Source organism: Odocoileus virginianus, chromosome 12, assembly GCF_023699985.2.
Source record: "Odocoileus virginianus isolate 20LAN1187 ecotype Illinois chromosome 12, Ovbor_1.2, whole genome shotgun sequence".
NCBI classification, from domain to species: domain Eukaryota; kingdom Metazoa; phylum Chordata; class Mammalia; order Artiodactyla; family Cervidae; genus Odocoileus; species Odocoileus virginianus.
This window is the reverse complement of record NC_069685.1, coordinates 52,139,242-52,155,918: the sequence shown is the minus strand read 5'-3', so window position 1 is coordinate 52,155,918 and position 16,677 is coordinate 52,139,242. Positions and strand designations below refer to the sequence as shown.

The following is a 16,677-nucleotide window of genomic DNA, read 5'->3' as shown; positions in this document are numbered from 1 at the left end:
GGAACCCATGAGAGGTAGAGTTAAGAGGCCAGGAGTTACCTGTGTGGGGACATCCAGGCACGTGGCAAAGAAAGAGGGTTGTGCACAACTGTGGGCGCACCTCCCAGTGGGGATTTGTCCTCTGCTCTGCAGTCATGCCTGGAGGATGTTCCAGGTTTCAGAGGAAATGTTCCAGGCTTCAGAGGAAATGGTACAGCAGGAAAATTGGATCAGAGGTGAGGTTCAAAATACAGGACCATCATGTATGTCATGGGCACTCATCAGTGAGAATAGACACTGGCCATACAGAACCATTATGACCATGTCAGTTCTTACCAGCTGAATGTTAACAGCCTTGAGGTAGATGATTCTCACTCAACATGCAAAGACACACCAGAGTCTCTGGAGCCTGGAAATGAGAGTTCCATGGTAATCTATATTGTAGACTAAAGGCTGATAACTGTGCCTTCCTCCACAAAAGTTCCAGGTACCAGGACTCAACCCAGTCCAAGGAGGGCAACGAGCAGTAGTGAGTCAGCCTGTAACCAGAACTGATTTGCTAGATTTCCAGGAAATCTGCAAACCACTTATTAAGCACAGCTACTGTTAAGAATTAAATTTTATAAACTTATATAAACTTATAAATTATAAATTTATAAATTATAAACTTATAAATTATATAAACTTAAATTAAAATATATAAACTTACACATTGGGTTGTAAGTTTATAAATCACATAAACTTAAATATTGGGTTTGCCACTTTCCCTGACGTGATTCCGTCCTGCGTGGCTGCTCGTTCGAATAGTAATCGTTTAATTCCGTCCGGCTTCTCTCCCACATAAGTGCGTGCCGCCAACCCATGGAGGATTCAGTGGACATGGACATGAGCCCCTTGAGGCCCCAGAACTATCTTTTCGGTTGTGAACTAAAGGCTGACAGAGATTATCACTTCAAGGTGGATAATGATGAAAATGAGCACCAGTTATCTTTAAGAACGGTCAGTTAGGGGCTGGAGCAAAGGATGAGTTACACATTGTTGAAGCAGAGGCGATGAATTATGAAGGCAGTCCAATTAAAGTAACACTGGCAACTTTGAAAATGTCTGTACAGCCAACAGTTTCTCTTGGGGGCTTTGAAATTATACCACCTGTGGTCTTACAGTTGAAGTGTGGTTCAGGGCCTGTGCATATCAGTGGACAGCACTTAGTAGCTGTGGAGGAAGATGCAGAGTCAGAAGATGAAGAGGAGGAGGATGTGAAACTCTTAAGTATATCTGGAAAGCGTTCTGCCCCTGGAAGTGGTAGCAAGTTTCCCCAGAAAAAAGTAAAGCTTGCTGCTGATGAAGACGACGATGATGATGAAGATGACGATGATGATGATGACGATTTTGATGAGGAAGTTGAAGAAAAAGCTCCAGTAAAGAAATCTGTATGAGATACTCCAGCCAAAAATGCACAAAAATCGAACCAAAATGGAAGAGACTCAAAACCATCAACATCAAGATCAAAAGGTCAATAATCTTTCAAAAAACAGGAAAAAACACCTAAAACACCGAAAGGACCTAGCTCTGTAGAAGACATTAAAGCAAAAATGCAAGCAAGTATAGAAAAAGGTGGTTCCCTTCCCAAAGTGGAAGCCAAGTTTATCAATTATGTGAAGAATTGTTTCCGGATGACTGACCAGGAGGCTATTCAAGATCTCTGGCAGTGGAGGAAGTCTCTTTAAGAAAATAGCTTAAACAGTTTGTTAAAAATTTTCTTATTTCATTTCTGTAACAGTTGATATCTGGCTGTCCTTTTTATAATGCAGAGTGAGAACTTTCACTACCGTGTCTGATAAATGTTGTCCACGTTCCATTGCCAAGAATGTGTTGTCCAAAATGCCTGTTTAGTTTTTAAAGATGGAACTCCACCCTTTGCTTGGTTTTAAGTATGTATGGAATGTTATGATAGGAATAGTAGTAGTGGTGGTCAGACAGATGGAAATGGTGGGGAGACAAAAATATACATGTGAAATAAACTCAGTATTTAAAAAAAAAATATTGGGTTGGCCAATAAGTTCATCTGGGTTTGTCCACAGGATATAACAGGAAAACCCCAAATGAACTTTTTTGGCCAACCCAGTACATCGTATTAAAACAAGCGGGATAAATACTCTTAACTCATCACTCCTTAATGATGTCATAGGTTTTTACTGCTGGCTGTGCTCTTGAGATTACTCCTGTTTACAGTATCTGTGTGGTAGACATTATGTATAATGGGGGTTCCGCATTCACTGACTTCCTATCAGTAGCTCAGTATCAGCCATAGTGGGAGTACTTGTGCACAGAAATCATCAGAAGCTACAGATCAGGCTCATCGTCCCTCCAGAGAGGTGGCTGTTACACACACACCAGCACCCTCTGCGGACATGCCCCCAGATAACCAGGGCAGAGCTTTCCTCTAAGCCTGTGGAGCAGAGGGGTGAAGGAAAGGTGATAAAGACAGTGGCTCTTCTGCCATCCTTGGTTTGGCAGGCTGCACTGTCCATTCTGCCAGGCACATCTACCATGGCTAGAATTTAACATCCTCATCAGACAGGCTTTAACATCCTTAGCCAAGTGCTGGCCGTGAAGGACAGTGTGGAAAGAGCCAGACAGAAAAGCCACAAAGCAAGAAAACAAGAAACGACAGTAAAACCTTCCCCCTGGCCATGCTCCTGGATCCCACTGACACTTAAGGAGCCAGAGATCCCCCATCAGAAGCAAACACCTTGTTTTCCAGGGGAAATCACCCTCTAAGAGATGCACACCCCTTGGCCTCATCACACAGTATTAAATGAGGTGAATTATTAGTGGAGAAGATATTGTCTTTTCTACTTACTGTTTTTAATATCCTTTTCACCTCCTGTTAGAATCCAGCCCGCCTTGTGCCAAACACCTTCATTGTCTCCTCGATTTTTATTTAATACTTCAGCCCTCTTATAATTCAATTGCACCATCCCTGGTTTCATGGCCAATTTAGCATGATGCTAAAAAGAATAAAAATCTAACTGCTTTCCTCCTCGCCTGTTCCACCAGATGTTTGGTGGCACTCAGCAGCCGCCATGCGCTCACTTGCCGAATTTCTCTTCCCTCGCAGAAGTTGACACCCAGGGCTTCTGTATGTGCCCAGTTCTAGGTGACTCTTGAAGGCAATGGCACATCTTCCTCCAAAGCTGCTGATGATTTTTATTGCACACGTTTTAAGGGAAACAGACATCTCTGCAACTAAAACAACAGACGTGTCGAAACTGAAGCTATGATTTACCCACACAAAGTTTAGTTAGGTACCAGCAATTGCAAATAAGCAGTGGCAGCCCACTCTGGTGTTCTTGCCTGGAGAATCCCAGGGATGGGGGAGCCTGGTGGGCTGCCGTCTATGGGATCCCACAGAGTTGGACATGACTGAAGCGACTTAGCAGCAGTAGCAGCAATGATGAGTTAGCCCTCTCCCCCAGAAGATCCCAGCAGGGTGCAAACTATGCAGGTGTTTCCAAGGTCTGAGACTTTGCTTTCCAGCTGCATTTTGGGAGACAGCCGAAGCAGGGCAATGAGAAATGACAGAGGTGGGATTTGGGCACAGGAAGAAGCTTTTTCTTTTGTATGAAGTTAGACACTTCTTCTTGATACCTCCTTAGTTTTCTGTTCATTCATTTTCTTCAACAAATATTTATTGAGTACCAGGAATCACCAGGTATACACTAGGCATCATAGTATATACAGGAGACAGGGCAGTGAAATAGACAAGGTTCCTGTCCTCAATGAATAACAGACAATGACTTGTGTTGAGCAAAAAGACAAACAAGTTAGCAAGTAAATGTACAGGATTGGGGTGGGGACATTGACCATATCCTGTGAAGAGTATAAAAGAAGGTGATGTACAGGCATAACTTGTTTTACCGCGCTTCACGGGTACTGCATTTTTTACAAATTGAAAGTTTGTGGCAACACCACAAGTCTGTTATAGGCACATTTTTCCAATAGTATTTGCTCACTCTGTGTCTCTGTGTCACATTTTGGTAATTCCCTCAATATTTCAGAATTTCCCATTCTTACTGTATGTGCAATGGTGATCTGTGATCAGTGATCTGTGATGTGAGTGTTGCAAAAACATTAGAATCATTGAAGTTTCAGATGATAGTCTTCTCTAGCAATGAAGTATTCTTTAATTAAGTTATATACATTTTTTAAGATATAATGCTATTGCATGCTTAGACTACAGTACAGTGCGCATGCTTCAGTCGTGTCCAACTCTTTGAGATCCTATGGACTGCAGGCCACCAGGCTCGTCTGTCCATGGGGATTCTCCAAGCAAGAATACTGGAGTGGGTAGCCATTTCCTCCTCCAGGGGATCTTCCCAACCCAAGTGTCTTACGTTTCCTGCATTGGCAGGCAGATTCTTTACCAGTACAGTGTAAACATAGCTTATATATACACTGGGAAACCCCCCCCAAAAAAAATGTGTGACTTGCTTTATTGCAGTACTCACTTTATTACAATGGCCTGCAAGCCAATTCACAATATTCCCAATGTCTGCCTATATACAGCAGTGGTGCTGATGGGGAACAAGTGCTGCTTTAGTGAGAGGGGTCAGAGGAAGCAGTTTTATAAAGGGGGCCATGGGCTGACATCTGAACGGTGCCTCCTGAATGGAGTATTTTATGGGACAACAGGTGGATGGGTGCCAAAGCTAGAACAAACCAACAGTATTGGAGAAGCAGAAAGAAAACCAGCATGACTGGAGCAGGAGGGAGACGGACACAAACTGGAGCCTACAGGGCCTTCAGCCACACAGGCCATTGAGAAAAGCTTGGATTTTAGTCTAAGTCCAATGAGAACCCTCAGGAGGGTTCTGAACAAGAGAAGGATGCTGTCTGATTTTTAAGAAGAACATTTCATCAGCTGCATCGAGGTCAGTGGGAAGGCTATGGTAAGAGAGGTCGATGGCTTGGATCAGGCAAATAGCAGTGCTTTGGAGGGAAGTGGGTAAATTTGGGTTTGTTTGTTTGTTTGTTTGTTTTCTATTTTGGAGGCACAGGACTGAATCAGATGTGGGAAACGAAGAAGAAGGTGCAATCTCTTCCTCCCTCATTGGGTTGTAAGATGTGTCCTAACCTAGAATCTATCATGTCCACCATCATGGTCCCTGAGTGCTTACTGACGGGATATTAATTCTGCTGTTAAAAATAAAGGGGAAGACCTGTGTATTAATTTAGGGGAAGTGAGTGAGGGAGACAGCTTATCTATGAATCTGTGGGATAAATCAGTTGATGAGATGGCAAGTCAATTGCTGTCTCCATCGGGCCAGTCTCTCTCTTCCAGTGCCTTCAAACTGGAGTGTTCACTCTGCCTTTTTTGGGAATGGCCTGTGATTGGGAAGAGAAGGTATTAATGTTGTCCTGCAACATAATCAGTCTGTTCTGCAAATCCCCAGGGTCTAGCTCAGTTCTTAGCATAGAGAAGTCCCTCAATAAATATTTGCTAAAGTTTATATTTGCATCATGTCTTAAAAATCTTCCCTGAGGCAAGCAGGAAAGTTCCTTTTGCTCCATTTCTCAGATGAGAAAACTTAGACTCAGATAAGCTCAGAGATTCCCTTGCAGTCATTGTGACAGTTAGCTATCACCACATAACAAATCACCTAAAAAAGAATCAATGACTTTAAAATAATCACATTTACTAATGACTGTGAGTCTGTAATTCAGCTGGGAGATTCTCTGGTCTCAGCTGGGCTCTCTCGAGCATCGGTCCTCAGCTGAGGGTGGTGTAGGAGGCTTTGCTGATCTTGGCTGGGCTCCCTCCTAGGCTTGGAGGACAGCATCGTAGGTGGGTCTAGGATGACCTTGGCCCTAACAGCACAGTGTCTCATTCTCAAGCGGGTCAGTTGGCTGAGAATAGGATTCTGAGGGAGAATGAAAGTATGTGAGGCCTCTGAAGCTTTAAGATAGGAAACATCACTTTGTGGCCAAAGCAAGTCACGTATCCAGCTCAGATTAAAGGTGCGGGAATAAATTCTACTTCTTGATGGGCACAAGGGCAGAGATTTCAGGTCAGTTTTTCAGTCAGCCACAGTCAGGTAGCCAATTCCCAGCTGGCCTTTGACTCATGAGCTAGTTTCCCCAAAATTAATTTGTACAAATGAGAGTCTCCCTCTTGGGAGTGAAAAGTGGAAACCACATCAAGAGGCAAGCAGGTGACCGTGGGGGAAGAAGCTGCAAGGTTGGGAGGAAGGGAGGCCAGAGAGGCCATGGAGAACGTGGGGAGCAGGCCGTGGGGGGCGATGAGGGTGTGTGCGCAGATGCTGCAAAGAGAGGAAGGATGGAGGACCCGGGTGGGAAGTGAGAGGAGAAGACAGCAGCGGAAGAGAGGAGAGTCACGTCAAGACTCAAGCCGAAGACTTTCAGATCCTGCTCCGAGGACCCTGAAACTCTCCTTCTGGAGAAAATCTCCAGTGTCTATCTATAAGTTCCCAATCTTGAATCCCCACAAGATTTTTCAAACCCTTTATCACCCCATGTATACTCTCACATAAACCTCTCTTGAGTGGAACAGCTTGGCAACCAAGGACCCTGATGACTGAAATGGCTTCTTAGTCTATAAAGACAGATAAATCCAGAGGAAATGTGACACTTTTATCATCCCACCCTGTTTCTGGGCTGCCTTATGAGTTAATGGTATTTAATAAGGAACATTTACTTTGAGTTATGGTTTGTGTCTAAACTGGTAGGTGAACTTCTCTTTCTGAAACAAAAGAGATGAAGCTAATAATTTAACTAAAAGTTAAATCTAGATGGGTGGCACATATACTCCCCCACCACCACTTCTTTCTCTTGTGCCCAAGGCAGACATCATTAATAGATCCCAACACTCTTTCCACCTGAGCCCAGACTTGGTCTTGAAAGTCCTCTCAATCCAGAACTGCAGATAGCCACCACCGTTGATTAGAGTTGTTACACAGAATGTAATTTATTTGTCATCTCTAAATTAGAAGACTCAGAAGGAAACGCTGGTATCTGTAATGATGATTAATCCAAATTGAGGGATGGAGAGTAAGAGACCAGCAGGAGAGCAAACCTTACCCAAATCCCTTCATAAATGAGGCCAATTTAATCAGTGAATCTAAATATGTTGAAAAACTGTAGTTGACCTCTGACATTCACTGACAGTTCTCAATAGCTTTTGTATCCCATCAGTCAACACCCAGGATCTCCGTATATACAGCCTGTAGCCCAGAACATCTTCACTTAGAAATTCAAGCCTGATTCTTCCCACTGCCTTCTCCTCAGACTTGAGACTTGCCTCAAAGCCCTAGAATTGTTCAAGATCATGGATTTATATGCTGGTCGATACCTTGGAATGCAGACAAAGTTAAGGCTTCTGAATTGTACCTTATGAATCATTCAGAGAAGACCTCAGTCCCCCCTACATTACATCATCCCTACACACACACACACACATACCCTGCAGCCAGCGGGCGGGCATTAATGAGTCCCCAGCATGTTCCATAAAGGAAAGTACTTGGCCCCGTGTCCTTAGTCCAGAACTGATCAACATAGCCGCACACCGAAGGGTAGGTCACTGCTGCGGGCTGGAGGAACCAGGCTCAAGTTAATTGCATTTTTATCATCTTGAATGTGACCCCGAGGCCCTCCCCATTTCTTCTTTGTTACTGGCATCTTGGTGTGTCTTTGACACCTCTAATTAACTACAGTTACAGGGCAAGTTTTCTTCTCTGTTTTTCTTGTACCACTCTCTACTGAGGGTGGGTATCTTTGTTTAATTTCTTTCCTTGTGGCTAAGGCTGCCTCAGAGGATCCCACCTTAAAAAAGAACTTTCATGTTTTCAAATTTAAGCATCAAAATATCTTGAACCCTTGAACCTTTGTTACATAAAGGTTTGCACAAAAAACTCTGTTTTGTGAAATCCTTTCCCAGATGACAGGCAGTGTTCTCAGGCTGATAGCTAGGCTTGAGAGTTGGGGAAGCAGGGTGGTTCAGACAGTACAGTTGAAAGTGTGCTGACTTTGGAGTCAGCTGTGGATTCAAATCCTGGTTCCGCCTGTTATTACCTGGGTGGCCATGCACGAATCATGCACGAATCAGTTCACCTCTGTGGAACTGGTTTCTTTATCTGTGGGATGGGATGCGGGGGTAAGAAGTCTGCTGCACACCATGGTTGAGATTTGTGGAGGCAGATATGGGTGAGGAACATAGGATCCACTCGAGGAAAGGTTGTCATTGTTGTCTTTGAGCTGCTCTAATGTTATTCTAGGGTTATAACTGCTCTATCGAGTTATTCAAGAGCAGTAATGAAGAGTATGAGCTTTGGAGACAAAGAAACCCCGTCCTCCCCCTCATAAGCCAAGTGACCTCAGCCTGGTCATTTTACTTCTCTAAACCTCAGTTTTTCACCTGTAGGATGGAATCAGTGCCTTCTTTCAGGGACAGTTTGGTAAGGACCAGGAGACTCACAGTTCCTCCCATCTCTCATGAGCTGGAAGACCTCAGGCTTCTCCCATTTTCTAGACCTCAGTGGTCCTAGACCATGCAAACACCTGCTCCCCACCCTTGTAGGGGAAGCCTGCATAGTACAGACAATATGTGCTTCTCTCTTGTGGGCAAAAAAAAAAAAAAAAAAAAACACACAGATTTAACTCAGTCTTGTGCTGCCCTATCAAACTTTTAGGTAAATAGGTCCTAATAGGTGAATTTATCCTGTTGATTAAATATGTGCATGTGTCTTTGTGTTTGAAAGAAAGAAAAAGAGATGGTCTGTGATCTAAAATAAAAAGATCACACACTATATTTAGCTCCCCCAGAGTTCAAGTCAAAGGTTAGTGAGTGACACTATGTCCTTCACCACTAAAACTGGGTCTTTGGGCCACCAATTGTTACTCATCACCTCCCTCATCACCTTATCTAGAGCCTCCTCACCTTTGCCGAGCACTTTGGCTGGTCTGGGCCCGTGCCCTGGTCATTGTGCCTTTCTCAAACCATGGCTGCTTCTCTTGTTCATGGGTGGCCAGAATTGGCCAGGGGAATGCACGAGTGCCCCAGTGATTTTGTTGTTGATTAGTCACTCAATCGTGTCCGACTCTTCGTGACCCCATGGATTTTAGCACATCAGGCTCCTCTGTCCTCTACCATATCCCAGAGTTTGCTCAAATTCATGTCCATTGAGTCAGTGATGCCATCCAACCATCTCATCCTCTGTCATTCCCTTCTCCTCCTGCCCTCAGTCTTTCTCAGCATCAGGGTCTTTTCCAATGAGTTAGCTCTTGGCATCAGGTGGCCAAAGTATTGGAGCTTCAGCTTCAGTATCTGTCCTTCCAGTGAATACTCAAAGTTGATTTTCTTTAGGATTGACTGGTTTGATTGCTTTGCAGTCCAGAGGACCCTCAAGAGTCTTCTCCAGCATGACAATTTGAAAGCATCAGTTCTTCTGAGCTCAGCCTTCCTTACAGTTTCCACTTTAGTCCAGCTGATTCATTCTTTCTGGAGCTATTTTTAATTGCCCTCTGCTCTTACCCAGTAGCATATTGGACACCTTCTGACCTGGGGGGCTCATCTTCCAGTGTCTTATCTTTTTGCCTTTTCATACTCTCCATGGGGTTCTCCAGGCAAGAATATTAGAGTGGTTTGCCATTTCCTTCTCCAGTGGACCACAGTTTGTCAGAACTCTTCACTATGACCCATCCATCTTGGGTGGCCCCGTGAGCCATGGCTCATAGCTTCATTGAGTTATGCAAGCCCCTTTGCCATGACAAGGCTGTGACCCATGAAGGGGTCTCAGTGGCTACCTGGGGCCAAGTAGGTTAACAGTATATAGCCTTGACATAATCCTTGCCCAATTTGGAATCAGTCTGTTGTTCCATGTCCAGTTCTAACTGTTGCTTCTTGACCTGCATACAGGTTTCTCAGGGGTCAGGTCAGGTGGTCTGGTATTCCCATCTCTTTAAGAATTTTCCACAGTTTTTTGTGATCCACACTGCCAAAAGCTTTAGTGTAGTCAATGAGGCAGAAGAAGATGTTTTTCTAGAATTCTCTTGCTTTTTCGATGATCTAATAGGTGTTGGCAATTTGATCTCCAGTTCCTCTGCTTTTTCTAAATCCAGCTTGAACATCTGAAAGTTCTCAGTTCTCTGGGCTTCCCAGGTGGCTCAGTGTTAAAGAATTTACCTGCAATGTGGGAGACCTGGGTTTGATCCCTGGGTCAGGAAGATCCCCTGGAGAAGGAAATGGCAATTCACTCCAGTAGAGGAGCCTGGCAGGCCAAAGTCCATGGAGTCGCGTAAGAGTTGGACACAACTTAGCGACTGAACAATACTGTTCTCCATAGTGGTTGCACCAATTTACATTCCCACCACAGTGGAGGAGGGTTTCCTTTTTGACACACCATCTCCAGCATTTAATATTTATAGACTTTTGGTGATGGCCATTCTGGCCAGCATGAGACAATACCTCATTCTGGTTTTGATTTGCATTTCTTTAATATTAATAATTAGTGATGTTGAGTGTTTACTTGTGTGCCTGTTAACCATCTGGACGTCTTTTTGGAGACATGTCTGTTTAGGGCTTCTTCCCATCTTTGATTGGGTTGTTTGCCATTTAGCTGTTGAGTTGTGTAAGCCGTTGGTATATTTTGGAGATTAACTTCTTGTCGGTGGCACTGTCTCCAGGTATTTTCTCCCATTTTGTAAGTTGTCCTTTTGTCTATGGTTTTCTTGGCTGTGCAGAAGCTTAAAAGTTTGATTGGGTCCCATTTGTTTGTTTTTGCTTTTATTGCTTTTGCCTCGGGAGACTGACCCAAAATCTCATTTTAGAGTCTACTTCTGAGGACCACTCCTGCACCTAACTTCTTTAGGTCAGTTTCCCAGGGACAGACTCTGAGGTGGAGATTTGCATGCAGGTTCTTCATTGAGAGGTGCTCTTGGGAGCAACACCTGAAGCAAGTAAGGGCAGCAGGATGGGCAGAGAAGAAGCTGAGCCCAGGAGCAGTCAGAGCACAAGCTTCCGGTCAGCCCACAGGGAGCTCTGAAGCTGGGAGGGTCATTCTGAGACATCCCAACTTTTGAGGCAAGAGGACCAGACCTTTGTACTCTTACAGGAACCAGTCCCTGAATGCAGGTTTCCTCCAAGGAGGGGTATATCATTTATGTAAGCAGCTCCTTTTATTTGAGGGCAATTCCTGGGGAAGAACTCAACTATGAGCCCCCAGCACCTAGAGAAATGGGGGCCTCCATCTAGAAGGAGGATTCTGGGTGGCACACCCCGCCAACTCCTAGAATATGTGTCCAGAAATAAAAGCTTGAATAACAAGGAGAGAGAGGTTATGAAAAAACAACCAAACTGACAATGGAATGTTTTATCCTCAGGCACAACCGTCCTAATTTAACATCACACAGAAGGGGTGGTCACTGGAAGTCAGTTTGGGAATTGATCATCTAGTCTAAGGCCTTCTTGTGCCAGATGAGGAACCCACAGGCCAGAGAGAACTGCCTTGTCCAAGGTCACAGAGTGTGTTAATAGCAGGGCTGCACTCATATCCACTCTGGGGCCTTTGTTCCACCTCCCACTTTTGCTTAATGTGTATAATTTCACGGTTTTGTTTAGTTATTTGAATAATGGCCATTTCCCACTAGAAATAATGGCCACTTCCCCTGACAACAGGGGCCATATCTCTTTCTGCTCACTAATTTATTGCCAGTGTCCAGCACAGTGTCTGAAATGTACTTGGTGATTAGAAGTATTTTTGTTGAATGCATGTTTCAGAACTCCTCCATTTTTTATTTATTTTTTTTTTAAGGCATCAGGCTAAGGGGAGATGGGGAGGTGGAAGATGACTAAGACACACCCCTGAAAAGATCAGGTGGCCAGGCTGAACCACGCCGGAACCCAGCTCAGAGTAACAGGCACAGACAGGCTGTCGGGTGAGACTGTGCAGGTTCTGAGCCAGACTGCTTGGGTTCAAATCCCAGTTCTGTGGCTTACAAGCCGTGCAGTGATCCGCAGTCTTCCTAGTGTCTCTATTTCCCCAGAGCAGAGATTGCAAAAGTACTGTCTTCCTCTCTGAGGGACCTTGTGAGGACTAAATGAGTTAATACAGGTGAAGCACTTAGGGCAGTGCCTGACACATAGTTCAGTGCTTGATAAATGGTGGCTGCCTGTGTTCCGTCCTTCCTGCTCCCCGTGTGACTGTAGCTGTTGTGCAGTATGCCCACAGTCTCATGGATTTCTCCCTGCTCCCAGGCACATGGCCACAGGCAGAGCCCCAACAAGATCCAGCCCGTCATACCCCACCCCAGGTCCTGAACCTAAAAGGTCCATGTTCAAGGGACCGTAGGAGCAAACCTGATGCGGGGAAGAGGGAGACATCAGGACAGATAGTTTATAAGTGGAGGCTGTGCAAATGCAGCTGTTAGTGCTGGATTTCCATATTAATTTGAAATCTCTTCCTATTGGGATTGTTCAACAAGCCATTATTCTAATGGATGTAACCACAGGCTGTACAATAAAGCTCTAATCCACCACTTAGCGTAAATGCTGCCTGCATTAAGCCCTGTAATTTTTTTGAACTTTTTATTGAAATATAACATAATACAGGAAAGCACACAAATCATTAAGCCTACAGCTCAATAAAATTTCACAAAATGAACACACCCATGGAACCCACACCCACATCAAGAAAAGGAGCATTACCAGTCCCCACCCCCATCCCCCATCCCCGCAAGAAAACCTTCTCATCCTGCTTGCAGTCACTGCCCTACCCCACAGAAAATCACTCTCCTGACTGCTCAGACTTACATTAGTGTCTCCTGTCTTAAACACTGTGTAAGTGAAATTGTACAGTTGGCACTATTACCATATATTTTTTTTCCCACTCAACATTGTTTCTGAGATTTATTCACGTTGCCTTACAGAGTCGGGGTTTGTAACCTTTCAGTTTCTAGGCAGTTTCCATCATGTGGAGGGAGCACAGCATACCGTTCTGATATTGATGGGCATTCGGGTTGTTTCCGCTCTGGCGCTGTTATGAAGAGAGCTGCTATAGACATTCTTATGCATGTTTTTTGCTGAACATCTGTATGCATTTCTGCTAAGAGTGGACTGGTTGGCTCCCAGAGCTTGCATAGGCTCAACTGTGGTTGATATTGCTAAACAGTTTCCCGAGCCCTGTGTTTTAAAGAACTTTTAAAAATACACAAACAAGATGATTTAGAAAAACTGGAAAATATGGAGAAATATTAATAGCATAAATGAGTCATAGAACCACACTCAATTATATCACCTAGGAATCATCTCTATTTGTATTTTGGTATGTCAACTTTTATCAATATTTTTATACATGTGTATTTTTTTTTACCAAAAATAATAGAACCATTCAACATATTTGACTTGGTAAACTGATTTTTTTATTTAGCAAAAGATTATGAACATCTTCCATGTCAATAATTGCACATCCACAGCTTCACTTTTTAAACTTTTTAGTATGAAAATATTAAAATATTTGTATTTGAATCATACAGATTTGAACAAAAAATATTATAATGAACTTCTATGCATGCATTACTCAGATCAATGATTATCAACTTGCAGTCAGTCTTATTTCATTTACACATCATCCTCCCCTATTATTTTGAAGCATTTATAATTTTATCTGTAAAAATTTAAGCAACTATCTAGGGAAGGACTCTCTTTAAAACCATAACCTCAGTAATATTATCACATCTAAAACAAATAGCAATCTCTTTCCTATCAAATATTCACTCAAGTACAACCATCTGGATGGTTGTATAATATTCCACTCTAAGAATGTAGCTAATAATTTATCTATACTCTAAGAATGTAGCTAACCATTTCCTGTCATTGGACCTGGTTGTTCTCCTTTGGTTTATTCTCCTCTTATATAAACAGTGCTTAGATGGACCTCTTCGGAGTTACATCAGTTATATACTCTAGTTCCTTAAGATAAATTCCTAGGACATGCAGCTTTTAGATTCTTGACCCTTAACTAAAGTCCTTTCACACTGGGTTTTAGTTGCTGAAAAGTAGCTAGTTCATAAATGCTTGGAACAAATGAGCTTTTCTCATAAGAAATGAGAGCAAAACAACCAAAAAAAAAAAACAGAGTGTGAGAGATTGACCATACCTCAGACTCGATTTTTGCCCTTTTCACCTTAGCATTGTCATTGGAAGCAAATGAGCAGTTTATGGAAAGGAAAATTAAAACATAAAGTAGTCATGAAATAACCGCCCACTAAATTTACTGTCCAGCTGAGTGCTAGGCAGACCCAACATGCATCTATGAGACCATTTCTCTTCCTCAGAGTTCCTCACATAAAATTCTTGCCCTGCTCAGCACTCCCTTTAATAAGCCCCTTCATAAGTGGTTGTTCTGATGATTTTCACTCAGATGAGCCTGTGCCCAAGACTGTAATCCATTCACCTTTTTCAATGCAAGGGAAAACTTCCATTTGTCCTGAACACACTACCTATAGTTTTTGACCACATCTCTGTCTGGATTTTCTCTGTAATATCAATTGACATTTTGCAGTCATGATTTCACCTGAAAGTAAAATAAAATTATCTTAAAAAGTCAGAAACCTCACAAATTCGCCAAGCTTATCTCTGAGCACCTTGAAGCCCACTGTGAGAAAAGTGACACTCTGTCATTTGCCCAACCCACGACCCACAGGAATATAAAGCAATAATAATAATAAAATAAGCAGTTCAAACCCTGTTATTTCAAAATTAGTGCTTGTAAATATATTTTAACAGATTAATTTCCTCAGGGCTCTGTTCCAAAAGTGCATAAGAATCATTTTTGAAACCAGTTTCCCAGCCACATACCCCGCCTTTGATCTAATGTATTGTCAGGCAATAGAGTACTGGAGTGGGTTGCCATTTCCTTCTCCAGGGGATCTTCCCCACCCAGGGGTCGAATTTCAGGCACACTCTTTACTGTCTGAGCCCCCAGGGAAGCCTAGAATATATCATGGCTTTTGGACCCAGCTTGAATCCTGGCTCCACCACTGACAAACTGTTTGAATATGGATAAGCTACCTAATTTTTCTGAATCTCATTGCCCTCATCTGTAAAATGAGAATAATAATAAAACCTGGTTGTGATAGTTAAATGTGTTAAGATGCATGTATCTGGCACTTGGATTGCACGTGTTAAACATACAACTAACACAGTCAGTCAGTACTCCTGATGGCTGGTGTTTATACATCATGCTGACTGCTTGACCATGCCACTGGGATTCTGTCCACTCTTGAGCAGAGATTTTCTTGTCACCTGTGTGGGGACCCAGCGTTTTCTCATTCCTCTCTGACTGTAAGGAAAGTCAGATGCTGGAGAGCATACAGTGGAGAAGCTTAGAGCGCCATAGTCTGTTCCGTGCCTTGAGAGACAAAGGGCTAGGTACTTGCCAGATATTGTTTTTAAGATAAAATTAGTTAGTACAAAGAAAGCATTTATAATGCGAGCAGCTATTTCATAAGGACCATCTCTTTTATTACTTAGCGAAAGTGAAGTCGCTCAGTCATGTCCGACCCTCTGTGACCACATGGAACCTACCAGGCTTCTCTGTCCATGGGATTTTCCAGGCAATAATACTGGAGTGGGTTGCCATTTCCTTCACCAGGGGATCTTCCTGACCCAGGGATCGAACCTGGGTCTCCCGCGTTGCAGGCAGACACTTTACCCTCTGAGCCACCAGAGATGCCCTTTTATAACTTAAAAGAGGTTACAAATTCAAGTCACTTCTTTTATTTTTAAGTCACTACTTCTTTTATTTTTCCAGTTAGCCATATGAGCCATCACATGAATTTTTCTAGTGTCTGCTTCTGGGAGCTTCGCCCCCCGCCCCCCGAACCTTGAATTGTCTAATAAATAACTTGGTTTGTTACCTTCCAAATCCTAGAGGTGGAGGGAGAAAGTTGATGCTGTGTCCTCTAGCACCATTGCTGCTCACAGCCACAAGGTGTCGCTATCGAGAACAGGTCCTCCATGATCTTACAGACCATACTGGCCCTTCTTCCTGACATCTCACTGATCCACACCATCATAGCTCTCAAATCCCATCGGGTTTGATTAGAAGTCTTCCCCCAATCAGGCTACTTGCCTATGAGAGGTTATCATTAAGGGTTCCCGGATGCCCTTTCCCCATTCGAGGAAAGCTGCCCTGCCCTAGTGTCTAACCATAGTTTTTCTGGGCTTTTTCTTATTGAAAAACTCGTAGAGAAAGCACAGTTTTGTGGGGATTTTTTCTATTGAGGCACCCAGGTACAGTACTTAAATCATTCTGAGAGACGGATGGTGATATGGAGTGAGACATTTTTTCTGAAATCAAACCCCCCAGAGCCAAACCTTGCCATCCCCCCAGGGTTAGAACTTAAACTTACTTGCCTGGACTTTATCTTCCCCGAATTTTCCATGAAAATGAGAACAAAGTCAGCAAGAATGCTTACAGAAGCACTTTTCTTCCCTGAACTCCAGAAAAAAAAAATGCAGGACAGTCAAACAGCCTGAGAAGTGCCAAGAATGATGTTTCAGCAAGTTCCCTTAGGTTACATCTGAGGCAGACAGAGTTTGGGGGTCAGGAAATTGCATGTGTTTCATGCTGCTCTGGCAGGCCCATAGGCACCATTTACAGAAAACACACAGCATGGCCC

General features: G+C 43.4%; 1 protein-coding gene and 1 pseudogene across 4 annotated transcripts in view; both read left to right on the top strand.

Annotated features, from left to right (window-relative positions):
- The window catches only part of CCDC60 (coiled-coil domain containing 60), a 165,704-nt gene that overhangs the window by 81,039 nt on the left and 67,988 nt on the right, over positions 1-16,677 (top strand). The gene's annotated exons all lie outside the window — the stretch shown is intronic.
- LOC110140568 (nucleophosmin pseudogene) lies at positions 740-2,020 on the top strand (annotated as a pseudogene).